Below are 15,197 nucleotides of genomic sequence, written 5' to 3'. Positions count from 1 at the left end.
ACGCATAACCCTAAACATTTTGTGAATCTTTGTACTTTTGTCCATTTACTGTATTTATTTTCCCCGATTTGAACAATAAAGTTGTGATTTTCTTGAGTCAAAATGAGAGTACCCCTAATTTTTTTTTTAGGAAAAAAAGCACTGGTTAAAACACAGCAGTGGATGGGTCGTTTGTTTGTTATAAGTTAAAATAATACTTTCAGTTTTTTAAAAATCCTGCATTCCTCTGCTTTAGCAAAAGTCAAGACAAAAAACCTCCCCAGTTCTTGATAACTCTGCAGGCAGCCTTCTTGACAGCCTCAAATTGTGAGGCCTATCGGAGACCTGCAAAGGCTGATCAGGAGGGCTGCAAAGTATATCAGCCGCCACAAACAACCACCAGAAAGAAACAGTAAGCCTCTCAAGTTGTAAATGTGCAAGCAGGAATACGCCACCACTTGACCACCTTTTAATTATTTCAAGGTAAGAAAGTGATGGAGGGACACGGGTGGCGCTGTGGGTTAAACCACAGAGCCTAGGACTTGCCAATCAGAAGGTCGGCAGTTCGAATCCTCACGATGGGGTGAGCTCCTGTCGCTTGGTCCCTGTTCCTGCCAACCTAGCACTTCGAAAGCACATCAAAGTGCAAGTAAATAAATACCACTCTGGCGGGAAGGTAAATGGCATTTCCGTGTGCTGCTCTGGTTCGCCAGAAGCGGCTTAGTCATGCTGGCCACATGACCCGGAAGCTGTACGCCGGCTCCCTCGGCCAATAAAGCGAGATGAGCGCCGCAACCCCAAAGTCGGTCACGACTGGATCTAATGGTCAGGGGTCCCTTTACCTTTAAGAAAGTGATGGACCCCCATTCCCCATGCCTTGTAAGGAATGATGGAGGAAAGTGAATCTGTTTTACCCGGTGCTTCTTTTTCTCAAAAAAATAATGTTTAAGGGTACTCTCATTTCGACTCAAGAAAATCACCATTTTATAGTTCAAATTGGGGAAAATAAATACAGTAAATGGACAAAAGTACAAAGATTCACAAAATGTTTAGGGGTATGCGTACCCCTGCATCTCCCCAGGAAAAAAGCACTGGTTTTACTTCCCCCACAAAGAGCCCACAGACCTATTTGTGATTCTTGCAGGCTTAATCCAGTCTGGAGGAGCTCCTGTGCCTGTAAATGTAACCCACTTTGGCCCCTAAAGGGGTGTGTGTGTGTGTGTGTGTGTGTGTGTGTAAATATAGCTATTTTTAGATCCACCATCGACTGCCTTGAGTGAGGCTACATAGAGCTTGTACAGAGTGACTCAGAAGCCAAACATCAGGTTGAAGCAGACCGTGCAGGTTGTGACTATAGCACTATTTTCTCAGCTAGGGTTCAGTTCTCCCTTAGGTAGCCCACCTGTTCCTGGAGTGAATCACTTCAGACTGCAAGTGGGATGTTATAGACATAGAAAGCTAAGGGGTCAGAATGACGGGCTCTAGCCCTCCCTCCATCATGGCATAGACCAGGGGTCAGAAACCTTTTTCAGCCGTGGGCCAGTCCACTGTCCCTCAGACCTTGTGGGGGACCGGACTATATTTTGAAAAAAATATGTGAACAAATTCCTATGCCCCACAAATAACCCAGAGATGCATTTTAAATAAAAGGACACATTCTACTCATGTAAAAACACGCTGATTCCTGGACTGCCCATCGGCCGAATTGAGAAGGCGATTGGGCCACATCTGGCCCACGGGCCTTAGGTTGCCTACCCCTGGCACAGACCCTTGCTGTGAATGTTTTCTGCCTTAGTGTTGCTTTTTTAAACATGCACATGTTGTACGTAGATAGATACATCAACTGCTTTGCGATATCTATTATTTGCACATGCACTGGTATATAATTGCTACTGACCCAACAAATGCCTCATTGCTTTTCTCCCCCCCCCCCCCCCGAAGTGGAGTTTGGTTTATTTACTGTCTAAGTTGTTTCATTGCTTAGAAGCAGCCACTGTGCACCAAGGTGGCAATTCTAACCAGGTCTACTCAGAAGTATGTCCCACTGAGCTTTCTGGAGCTTGCTCACAGGTACTGTAAATGGAATTAGAACTGTAGCCTACTGCGACTTTTAAACACCAATGGAATGTCCCAGTCATTGTTGTCCTTTTCACATGGAAAGAAATGGGCTCTTTTGCTACCTGTGGGTGGACTGTAACTGTGCTCCTCAGCTGAAGTCTGGGCCTCTTTGTAAAATGAGGAGAAATATCCGGATTTGCATCCATCTCCTAAACTGTTGCTTTAAAATCTCACTCCATTCCTGCCCAAAGCCCAATATTAAAAATATAAATTAGCTCAAATTTGAGTTTCAGCAGATGCACACACAACAATTTTCTAAATAAAATGCACATCGCATCCTCATGCTTCTTCGTCATTTTATTTATAAGTCCACGGCATCACAGCGTCATACAGTACAAAATTATACAACGGCACTTTAACATAAACACAACAATTACAGTGTAGCGTGCAACAACTGATTATGTGTTAAGAGAGAAAACTCACAAACACAATAAATACAGCCACTTAACAACGGCCAGGGACTGCTTAGCTAGGGAGGTGCATTGGTAATATATCTAAATGATACAGTTATGAAAAAAATGTTATATAGGACTTAAAGTAAAGGTAAAGGGACCCCTGACCATTAGGTCCAGTCGTGGCCGACTCTGGGGTTGCGGCACTCATCTCGCTTTATTGGCCAAGGGAGCCGGCGTACAGCTTCTGGGTCATGTGGCCAGCATGACTAAGCCGCTTCTGGAGAACTAGAGCAGCACACGGAAACGCCATTTACCTTCCCGCCAGAGCGGTACCTATTTATCAACTTGCACTTTGACATGATTTTGAACTGCTAGGTTGGCAGGAGCAGGGACCGAGCAATGGGAGCTCACCCCGTTACGGGGATTTGAACCGCTACCTTCAGATTAGCAAGTCCTAGGCTCTGTGGTTTAACCCACAGCGCCACCCTTAGATGTGATTAAATAGCACTGTAACTGATTGAAGGAGTAATTCATACATCCAGGACTGCCCTGTGTTCTGGCTGTACATCTGACAATTGAAAGAATGTGATTAGATATACCTATCATACTACCATATATGTTCTTTCCTACTCATTTTGCCACCCTGATAGGATGTAAAGCTGGTTCGTCTGTCCATAATGTGCCAAATTAAAACGTGTCAACCTTCCATGTGAGATCTGAGAAGGAAGGGGAAGGAGCTGAGTCTTACAGAAACCAAGGGTGATGGGAGGATAGCCAACCCTGGGTAGGGTTACACCAGGCAGGCCCCATCAGTAGAGCATGGGATTACTGAATGATAGGTGGTAGAGGAGGAACCAGAATTCTTTGTATTTGGACAGCAACTCAGGCTTTGTCTCCATCCTTCAGTGCTATGGATCCACACTTTTGTATCTCTTAAGATTGCATAAATATTTTGCTGTGAATTCAGAGCAGTGGTGACCTTCAGTTCCTAGATCTTTGAATCAGATCACGATCAGTACGTGCTAAATTTAGCCAAGGTGGGTTGATTGATTTCTGCCCATAGACCATGGGGAGGAAAATGTCCATGACCTCCTAGTTGTGATCCTATGCATGCTTGCTTGGGAGTACGTCTCACGGAACCCAGTGGAACTTCTCAGCACAGATTTTGGCCCAAAATTTGTTCCAACCCCTCCAAAACGAGGAAGATGTGACATTTTGTTTGTGCTACAGTTGATTCCTGCATCTGGGCTGCTGCGGGGGCTAGATGGAAAAAAAGGATCTTTCCCAGGGTGTCAGCCACAATTGCGAAAAGGGAGGAATGCTAGACGTGTCTGTGCTGTGTGGCTGATCAAACCGTGTGCCTGCCTGGCTGGCCTTTACCACCCAGTGTGCAATCTCTGAACCAGCTTCCAATTAGCCCTCTCTGCTCATAACATTTTTCATCCCTTGGAGACAGCGTTCTGAGAGCAGTTTTGACGCGGTGATTTTGCACATACCTTTATGTGCTTTCCCTTCCTAATCCCCCTTTGCTCACAGAAGCCAAAAGGTCTTCCAGCCAAAAAGGAAATCAAAACCTTTCGTTGGCTGCTTCGTATAAGAATTAAGGGTGGGGTGAAGAGTTGCAAGTGGGATCTTAATTAGCCATTGTAAATAACAGGGGAATGGCATTGCCTGCAACCATACCACCTTGGGGTGTGATGCGGCTGGACCACACAAAAGCTAAGCAACTGGGCTGGCTACACACAATGGGGGTGAAATCCACTGCTAACAAAGGCAAAACGCGCTGGAAAGAGCCATTTGAAGTATCCCATACACAACATGCTGCTTCAAATTAACTGTAACTACTTAAGGATAAAGGCAGTGGGAGTAGGAAGGGAGAGAACTACGGCAGCCAGCTCCAGGAGAAGAAAAGGGAAATTCCTACTCAGTTTGATGTTACAGCTCCAAAGGACACAACATGTTAAGCAATCCAAAGAAGAGGAAGCTTATCATGGATGCTGAGTGCTGCTTTCACACTTCCAGTTCTGGTCCAGCTGCAAGGGTAGCTGTATAAACAGAGCACCTTCCCAGTTGTGGTTCATCACCAGCCTGTGTGGAATGTTCCCAGGTTAAAATAAACATTTGGCTATGAAACTCATCCCATTCGTGATGTATGGAAGTGAGAGCTGGACCATAAAGAAGGCTGATCACCGAAGAATTGATGCCTTTGAATTATGGTGCTGGAGGTGACTCTTGAGAGTCCCATGGACTGCAAGAAGATCAAAGCTATCATTCTGAAGGAAATCAGCCCTGAGTGCTCAACTGGAAGGGCAGATCCTGAAGCTGAGGCTCCAATACTTTGGCCACCTCATGAGAAGAGAAGACTCCCTGGAAAAGACCCTGATGTTGGGAAAGATGGAGGGCACAAGGAGAAGGGGATGACAGAGGACGAGATGGTTGGACAGTGTTCTCAAAGCTACCAGCATGAGTTTGACCAAACTGCGGGAGGCAGTGGAAAACAGGAGTGCCTGGCCTGCTCTGGTCCATGGGGTCACAAAGAGTCGGACACGACTAAATGACTAAACAACTAAACAGCAACAACAGCAACATTTGGTTTTTCGCCTACCTAGTAGCAATTCGTCACAACTTTGTAAGGTTAGGCGGTTAGGCATTGGAGTATTAGGTTGAAGGTGAGGGGAGGTAGTGGCCATCACCTACCCCTCCCATTTCAAGGGTATTCTGTTAAAGGAATCCGGGGGCGTGGTCTCTGTCCGAAGCCCCAGATGGGGGGGATAGGGCCATGGCACGCCCCCTCTCGGTGACCCTTGGGGAGTTCCTAGTTGATGTGCATCAGCAGGGCTTCCCCTTCTGGAGGTTAACCCTTCCAAGACTCCTAGGGAGGATTCAGATATAGTCGTGCGGTTTCCATTGCCTAAGCCGATACCACTCACATTCTGTAACCGATAAAGTTGTGGCCTTTTTCGCCCATTAACCTAAAATACTGTTTCATGTGTCTTTATTCCACTTCCCGAAAGGGTTTGAGACCTTGACAGGCAATAGAGAAACACAGAGACATAGCAACAGAAAAGGAGGTAGTACAAAAAAAGAACACCCCATTGCAGCACAAGACTTTGTGAGGGGCCTGATCTGACACAGAGCACTTTGTCGGTTGACTTGGGGAGAGGCATAAGCACCTGATTTGCCTTGTTATTTGGCCCAGAACAAAGCAGTTTCACAGTGCTACAATTTCTACTGATATAATGCATTTCGCGATTGTTTTAAAGCAAGTTTGCCTGAAAATTCATAAATTTTGCACACGAAGATTTTCAAACAATCTTCACTAGTACAATGCAGGCTTGTATGTCATTCCCACTAATACACACATTTTTGTGCCCACTTTCCCCTAATATACTCATTTTTTTATAATAATAATAATAATAATAATAATAATAATAATAATAATGCACAATTTTGGTTAGAGAACCGCGTCTCAAAAGCTGAAGAACTTCAAAAGGTAGGTGTGCTTTTTCATTCGTGTCTCGTTGCAAGAAGTTGAAATTAGATAGGTTGGCATTAAAATGTGAAGTGAACCAAATTTCCCCTCCTATCCTTAGCTGGCTGTGAGTAGGAAAAACAAGGGAGCAGATTTATCCAGATATGACATGACTGGCAAAATAATCACGTACCTCAAGCTCGGAGCACATGTAAAGGGTCAGCCTCGAAGGACTCTGCATGTGACTTTTTAAATTCTAAAGAAAAAGAAATCCTGTCTGAGCAGAGCTGTAGCCTGTTCTTTTGTAGGATTACATCAGCATGTTGTCCTGCCCTGCATGTGTAAGTGTTGGTATTTATTATTCAGCAGCTGGGAAAGTGAATAGTCTGGAGGCTTAGAGTTCATGGGGAGGGGGCTGAACTTTACATTCAGTCGGCTAATTTTTTGCTGATGGGAGACGGGCCGGGCACTTATCCTGTTTTCCAGAAAACTGCTGAACAAGGAGAAGAGCTTTTGACAACCTTCCTCCTTCCCTTCCCTCCCCGCCCCCCCCAGGAGCCATGTAGGGAGGGGAGCCGACAAGGTATTGAGAGGCAACGTTAAAAGGGCACCGTTAATTGCTCTCCTAGATTATGGCGCGCAAACCGGTTAAGCCCAGAGCACCTGGGTTTAAGACCATTTACTTCACTGGGAAGAAAACAATGTTTTGCTCTCCTATCACCCTGGAACAAAAACACCATGTTACAGCTGCTGCTGTTACCCACCACCAGAAAGAAGGTCCCAAGGCAGGTTACAACATTATAAAATACAGCATTAAGTGTGTGTGTGTGTGTGTGTGTGTGTGTGTGTGTTTAAAAGGCCAGGATAAAGAGGAGCATCTTCAACATTGCATAATTATACGAAATTAAAAGATGCCTGCTTCTTGGGAGAAAAGCAATGACAAACCTAAACAGCATCTTAAAAAGCAGAGACATCCCCTTGCCAACAAAGATCCATATAGTTAAAGCTATGGTTTTCCCAGTAGTGATGTATGGAAGTGAGAGCTGGACCATAAAGAAGGCTGATCGCCAAAGAATTGATGCTTTTGAATTATGGTGCTGGAGGAGACTCTTGAGAGTCCCAGGGACTGCAAGAAGATCAAACCTATCCACTCTTAAGGAAATCAGCCCTGAGTGCTCACTGGAAGGACAGATCCTGAAGCTGAGACTCCAATAATTTGGCCACCTCATGAGAAGAGAAGATTCCCTGGAAAAGACCCTGAAAGATGGAGGGCACAAGGAGAAGGGGACGACAGAGGACGAGATGGTTGGACAGTGTTCTTGAAGCTACCAGCATGAGTTTGACCAAACTGCAGGAGGCAGTGCAAGACAGGAGTACCTGGCGTGCTCTGGTCCATGGGGTCACGAAGAGTCGGACACGACTAAACGACTAAACAACAACAAGAAATCAAACATTAAAAACTTCCCTATGCAGGACTCCCTTCAGATGTATTCTAAAAGTGAGATAGTTGTTTATCTCCTTGACATCTGATGGGAGGGCATTCCACAGGGTGGGCGCCACCACCGAGAAAGCCCTCTGCCTGGTTCCCTGTAACCTCACTTCTCGCAGGGAGGGAACCGCCAGAAGGCCCTCAGAGCTGGACCTCAGTGTCCAGGCTGAACGATGGGGGTGGAGACACTCCTTCAGGTATACTGGGCCGAGGTCATTGAGGGCTTTAAAGGTCAGCGCCAACACTTTGAATTGTGCTCATAAACGTACTGAGACAATGGTACAATGAGGGTGCCCGATGCACTTCTGTGGGGAGGGAATTCCACAACTTAGAGGCTGCCACAGAAAACTCCCTCTCGGGGTTCACCACCGCTGTACCTATGTAGGTAATGGAACTGCTAAGAGGACCACCTCTGCTGATCTTAATACCTTGGAGGGTCTGGAGGGAAGGAGGTGGCACTTTTTATGCAAGTAACAAAGAGCTACACTCATGACTAAGGTCCCATCCACAGCATATCCTTAAATCACATTTAAAACACACAAATCCCAGAAACTGATTTGATATCGGAATTTAACTCTGAGGGGGGTAAACTGCCTGTGGTAAAGATGTATGAAATTATGCCTAGTGTGAAAAAAGCGAATTGAGAGAAGTAGTGATGGCCACCAACTTGGATGGCTTTAAAAAAAGGATTAGACAAATTCATGGAAGGTAAAAGGTAAAGGTAAAGGACCCCTGGACAGTTAAAGGCAACTATGGAGCTGCTTCTCTGTCCACATGCTGCTGCCCATTTCGGTGAGATGACCACATCACTCATACTTCTGCTGACCACCTCACTAAGAGAAGAACATACAATGTCCACATCTGCTCCCAACTAAGCCCACTGCACTGAGAAAGAGATTGTGCTGACATGTATCTGATTTCGGCAGCTTCCGCAAGAGAAACAAATATTCTGCCCACATGCTACTGCCTGCCTGAGTGGAAGAGGAATGAAGATGAATGAATGCCTCTCCCCACAAGATGATGCTCCCTGCCTGAAGGACAGGGGCTGCCCACTGTGGCCCATGCTAGCCACCTGAGGGAGAAAAACTGGCCACTGTGATCTCATGCTGATGCTGCCTATTTCACAGACTGGCCACTGTGTTCTCACAGGGATGTGTCCAACCAGAAGGAGAGACACAGGCCATTGTGATGTCATGCTGATGCTGAAGGAGAGAAATTGGACAATGTACCAGCCCACAACTGCTGTTCACCTGAATAACAAGGAGACACTGCCTGGCACGCCAACACATTGCTCACCATGTTCCTGAGAATTATGTCCTTTGCACCTTGGACCACACTGGGGTTTCTTAACTTGCTTTTACTCTCCTGTTTCTGCATATTAGGTTCCCTTACCAGAGGTCTATAATAACAAGGTAATGAATCAACCACATTTATTTGTACACAGAAGGTAGGTAAAGGTAAAAGGTAAAGGACCACTGGACGGTTAAGTCCAGTGAAAGGTGACTATGGGGTTGTGGCAATCACCTCACTTTCAGGCCTAGGGAGCTGACGTTTGACCACAGACAGCATTCTGGGCCATGTGGCCAGCATGACTAAACTGCCTCTGGTGCAATGGAGCACCGTGACGGAAACCAGAGCGCACGGAAATGCTGTTTACCTTCCCACTGCAGCAGTACCTCTTTATTTACTTGCACTGGTGTGCTTTTGAACTGCTAGGTTGGCAGGAGCTGGGACAAAGCAACAGCGCCTCATCCCTTCATGAAGACTTGAACTGCTGACCTCATGATCAGCCAGCATGAGAGGCTCTGTGGTTTAGACCACAGCACCACCCACGTCCACTTCCTGTAAATAGAGAGGCCCTGTAATAGGTGGATTGCCTATATGCCTGCTCTTTGCCTTGCCTGCTGCTTCTCTGTCCGCCTGCTGCTGCCCATTTCGGTGAGATGGCCATGTCACTCATACTTCTGCTGACCACCTCACTAAGAGAAGAACATACAGAGTCCACATCTGCTCCCAACTAAGCCCACCTCACTGAGAAAGAGATTGTGTTGACATGCACCTGCTTTTGGCAGCTTCCATAAGAGAAATAATTATTCTGTCCACATGCTACTGCCTGCCTGAGTGGAAGAGGAATGAAGACAAATGAATGCCTCTCCCCACAAGATGATGCTCCCTGCCTGAAGGACAGGGGCTGCCCACTGTGGCCCATGCTAGCCACCTGAGGGAGAAAAACTGGCCACTGTGATGTCATGCTGATGCTGCCTATTTCACAGACTGGCCACTGTGTTCTCACACGGATGTGTCCAACCAGAAGGAGAGACACAGGCCATTGTGATGTCACGCTGATGCTGAAGGAGAGAGAAAGTGGCCAATGTACCAGCCCACAACTGCTGTTCACCTGAATAACAAGGAGACACTGCCTGGCACGCCAACACATTGCTCACCATGTTCATGAGAATTATGTCCTTTGCACCTTGGACCAGACTGGGGTTTCTTAACTTGCTTTTAATCTCCTTTTCCTGCATATTAAGTTCCCTTACCAGAGGTAAACTCCTTCTCCTTGCTCAAAAGTATGAAACTAATACAGATTTTGGAGATCTATGGAGGAATCTAACATGACAATATTATGAACATTCTGTCAGTACAAGAATTTTTGCTTGCGAGATAGAATTGGTTTCCCTCTCCTCCATCAATACACTGCTCTGGGGCTTCCTTCAACTCCCCTTAACTGATTTGGGGAGCAGGGAGCTCACAGGGGAATGAGAGCAGGAAGCCTACTGCACTAGTGGGATTTGTTGCTCTGGCTTCTGTAAGCACAACTACTTAGTTGAACCCAACCCATAGTTTGTATAATAAAGGTATTGCCCTAACGTGGAATATAGAGGAAAGTGATTGCGTTCCTCATAGAAGCCCCTGACCATGCAATCTGGCAGGCTTAATTCACCCTGGAAGTTCTCCTGTGCCTTCAAATTTCAGCCGCTTCTGCCAAGAAGGGGTGAAAGTTATAACCCTTTTTAGATTCCCCCTAAGAGTAAACGGGAACACAGAGTTTTGTTTTATACAGAGCACCTTGGGACACAAATCTTCATGTGGGTTTTAACCCTTGTCCTTCAGCATATCTGAGCTCCAGCATCAGCCTATATATGGAGAAGATCACGCCCCTTGCTCCTCTTGAGTCCTCCCTACATAGGTTTTTAAAATAATAATAATAATAATACTTAGAGAACAATGAGCCCTTTCTGTCCATGACATACTTGCAGCAAATGATTGATCCTGCATTTTCTGAAACCAGCTAATTCTGTTTCTAAAAAAAGTTTTTTTAAACATTAATACAAAATCACAAGTACAAACAAGCAGAAATAATCAAAGTTAGAAAACATGGGAGCAGCACAGAAGTTGCATTCTACAAATAACGTGGAAAAACAAAGCTGTGAAACACATCACGAGAGCCACATTTCACACATAAGAAATGATATCTTACCAAATGGCATAGAAACGTTCTGGGTCTTCCTTAGAAATGTGGTAATCTGTGATTTATTTTCCCTGCAATAGCCAGACTTCACATATTCTTGTACCACAACGCGAGGTTTAAATCCTGTGTGTGTTGTCTTCCATTTCTGGGCCAAAGAAGTTCTCACTGTAGCCAGCATCCATGTAAAAAGTTCCTTAGATTGGAAAACCACTGTTTGATCGTCCCACAAGTTCAAAAGGGCAAGTTGTGGGGAGACTTGAATGGGCTATTTAATTTTTTTTTAAAAAAATACATCTTCAAAAACACCAGTCCAAAATTTGGATGCCAGAGGGCATTCCCAGCATAAGTGGGAAAATGTCCCCCTGCTACCGCAGCCATGCCAGGAATCCTGTGGGGTATTTGATGTCATAGGAGAAAACAGCACAGGCGTGTGGTGCCACCAGTGCAGATTTTTTAAAGGAATATTACCTTACAATAAGCAGAGGTTGATTTATAGAGCTTATATGTCCATATTGCATCCCAATTAAAGTCAACTTTTCCTTCTCCCAGGCGAGTTTGAGACCTTGTAATGGGCCCACAGAGATATCAAAAAGTTCCTTATAAAAACAGATGCTGACCATCTGCCCCTGGTTTAATAAAAGTCCTTCAGTAGTCAGCTACTTCTGAAACCCCGAAGAAATGTGTCCAGCTTCTCCTCCACAAAAGGCTTACCTTGCTCAGAAAAACCACGAACTCTTCTATAAAGCCAGGACTCCTGCTCGTTATATTGCTTGCATTTGTTTCAATCTGCAAACCTATCAAGATTTTGAACAACATTCATATGGCCTTCCCTTCTTTCCCTTTCACCCTACCACCATTGCCAATATTTCCCCAATATTTAATGTGAAATATTTGAATTTGAGAAATGTAGAGCCCAAATTTGCCAGCCTTCCTGTTGTTGTTGTTGTTGTTTAGTTGTGTCCGACTCTTTGTGACCCCATGGACCAGAGCACGCTAGGCACTCCTGTCTTCCACTGCCTCCTGCAGTTTGGTGAAACTCATGCTGGTAGCTTCGAGAACACAGTCCAACCATCTCGTCCTCTGTCGTCCCCTTCTCCTTGTGCCCTCCATCCTTCCCAACATCAGGGTCTTTTCCAGGGAGTCTTCTCTTCTCATGAGATGGCAATGTATTGGAGCCTCAGCTTCATGATCTGTCCTTCCAGTGAGCACTCAGGGCTGATTTCCTTCAGAATGGAGAGGTTTGATCTTCTTGCAGTCCATGGGACTCTCAAGAGTCTCCTCCAGCACCATAATTCAAAAGCATCAATTCTTCAGCGACCAGCCTTTTTTATGGTCCAGCTTTCACTTCCATACATCACTACTGGGAAAACCATAGCTTTAACTATACGGACCTTTGTTGGCAAGGTGATGTCTCTGCTTTTTAAGATGCTGTCTTAAGATGCCAGCCTTCCTAGAGACGGCAAACACAGTGAACTGGAGCACTTGGTGTAACAATTTCACGAGGAGGAGTTACAAATGTCCATGACAAACCCACCAAGATCTGCAGTCAAGGTTTGAAGCCTGTTCCCCCTTAACTCTGAAATCAATGGGAAAATGGGCTTTGTACAAAGGCAGAGTCAAATTAAGGATTCAGCCCATTCTTTGGGACGTTTCATCAATGGAAAGCTTTCATCTGCAGGTTCTGTTTCCACACAGGTTGCTTTGCCTCCTCCATGTATATAAGGCCTCTGTGTAACAGGGCATTGTGAAGGAGCCAGGAGCAGGGACTTTGTGACGGGGCGCATACCTTTACGGTACGTGCTTCATTAAACACCTTTCCATCGAAGCCAAGAGCTCTGCAAACCAGAACGGAAATCAAAAGCCCTTTTTGGCTGCTTTGCAGCCAGACGAGAAAGGGCTGTGCTGTCTCTCAACACACAGAAGAAAACAAACTTGGAAAACTTCTGGCAACCCATGGGCCGAGCGTCAGTTAAGCTCAAAGTACCTGGAATGGCTTCATTTTAAGTGGCAAACATTCTGGTAAACAATTAATAAGCTGCAGTTACCAGATGCTGTGGGAATTGTGGGGATCAGAGTGCCTGAAAGAATTCCAGATTCTGTGCTCTGCTAATGTTGTTCGACTTTGATGCCCGAGGAGGGGGGCATCTCCACAGTGAGCTATAATGTCAGGGTCCTTGTCACTCAAGATAATGGAAGGCTCCACAGGGAGGTTAGCCTAGGAGTCCAAGCCAAATCCTTCTTGGAATAAGTTTCACATTCTACCTTCGTTACGTTCCACTAGCAGTATCAAGTGTACCACGGTATATCTCCAGCTGCTCTTTTGGAACACAGTTTCATCAAAGAGGAGGCTACATTTTATTAGCAAGTAGACTGAATTCTACTCTTTTTTTCTAAACAAAATACCACAAACGCACCCATGCCAGCAAACCTTGCATGTCGCTCTACTAAACTTAGGAGAAGGCTCTAGAATCATCTGACACCAAACTTTCTGGAAACATTGTGAATCGTATTGATGCTTTTCCGTGAGCAGAACAGAGTTTATTCATTCAGGTCAATCCAATATTTTAGTTCAAGCCTGCTTTCTTATATGATTTTCGGGAACATGTACCTGTATATATGAAAGTGCTGATTTTATCAAGTTTGATCTGCCAGTGAGAGGAATGAGGATAGATAAGAGAGAGAGCAGGACTGGCCATGTGGTGAACTGAAGCCACCACCTCGGGCAGCTGGTGGGATTGTGTGGCAACAGCTTTTGACAACATCTTGGAAGATCTGCTGTGATGTGACCATAGTAAGTGAGGCTTCAGTGGAGGTGACATCTTTCCATTTCACCTCAGGTGGCAGAATGGGATGGGCTGCCTCTGAGAGAGAGAGAATGGTCAGTGCTAACATTTCCAATTGCCAAATGGAACAATATCCCCTCTCCTCCCCCTGTGCACTGTTCTGGAGGGGTGCGTGTTTCCCAACCTTCCAGGGCAGATACGGGAAGGGTACGGGGGCACACAGGGAAGGAGGGGAGAAGTCCCATTGCGATAGTTAAATCTGGCACTTTGGCCCAACTGCACTATAGTGTGCTGGTCCCGAGGGTTATCCGTGCGACAAGGTCTGAGTCCGGTCCGAGGTTGAGGGTGCGGTATGGAGGCTGTCCGTCAAAGCTGAAGCTGGGTCCAAGGCAGGGAGTCGGGTGGGGTCAGGAACTCTGGCAGAAGAGCAGGACAGGGTGCAGGCAGGAACAGGTTACCAACAATGTTGCTCCCGCAGCCTGGGACTGGGCTGGCTGGCTGGCTTTTATCTGCCCCGAGGCATAGGGCGGCCCCGGTCCACAGGTGACTCACCTCTCCTGGCCTGGAGCCAAGTACTCCTCCTGCGAGAACTTAGTTCCCTCCGCCTCTCTGCCCTGAGCCTCTGCAGCTCAGGAGAGGCTGGAGGGTTACCGGACCCAGAGGCAACCTCACCTTCCCCTGACAGGGCTGGGAGAGGAGCACCTGCAGGCAATGGGTCCTCCATCACCTCCGGAGCCAGAGCGGATTCAGCTGGTGTCTGCTCCTGAGGACCCGGCACAGGTGAGGACCCTTCAGGCTCATGCCCCACCCTGGCTCAGCTGGTTCTGGAGGCGGGGAATCCTGTGCAGGCTGGGATTCCTCAGGTTCAGCCTCTGAGTCCGAATCCCAGGCCATCACATATAGATTTAAAGCAGCACCATACCACTTTAAATAGCCATGGCTTCTCTCAAAGAATTCTGGGGGCTGAACTGTGTTAAGGGGGCTGAGAGCTGTTAGGAGATTGCCTATATCCCTCAGAGAGCAACAGTTCTCAGTGTGGTTTAACTATCAGGCCCTCCAAGGCCGTCTTACCCATAGGTGCTAGGAGTGCAGGGCACCCAGGCGTCGGGCTCTCAGGGGCGCCAGGCCGAGAGTCCGGGGCCTGAGAGTTGAGTCTGGGGAAGAGCCCGCCCGTAAGTTGGAGCACCGTGGTGGGCTCTTCTGCTCGGCTCTGTGCTGCGAGTTCGGGGGCAACTGAGCCAGTGAGACGCTGAGGCGACTGGCCGGCTCCTCCCTCCTGCACGCCTGGGACTGGGCAACCGGGGGGGGGGCATCGGGTAGATCTTTGCATCTCATATGCTTAAGACAGCCCCTGATGCCCTCTTCCCAGAGAACCCTGTAAATTGTAGTTCTGTGAGGGGAATAGGGGTCTCCAAACAATTCTTAGCACTCCTAACAAAAACTACACCTCCCAGGATTCTTTGGGGGAAGCCATGACTGTTTAAAGTAG

At 46.6% G+C, this 15,197-nt stretch overlaps 1 long non-coding RNA gene across 1 annotated transcript in view; it reads left to right on the top strand.

Annotated features, from left to right (window-relative positions):
* The first annotated feature begins 8,706 nt into the window (after nt 1–8,706).
* Nucleotides 8,707–15,197, top strand: part of LOC310759559 — a 28,026-nt gene continuing 21,535 nt past the window's right edge. The window contains exon 1 of the long non-coding RNA XR_014546412.1: nt 8,707–8,865. This is a non-coding gene — a long non-coding RNA (uncharacterized lncRNA). The remainder of the gene's footprint in view (nt 8,866–15,197) is intronic.

This window comes from Podarcis filfolensis (assembly GCF_964270895.1).
Source record: "Podarcis filfolensis genome assembly, chromosome: 3".
Taxonomy (NCBI): domain Eukaryota; kingdom Metazoa; phylum Chordata; class Lepidosauria; order Squamata; family Lacertidae; genus Podarcis; species Podarcis filfolensis.
The sequence above is the reverse complement of the archived record's forward strand: the minus strand, read 5'-3'. Positions and strand labels throughout refer to the sequence as shown.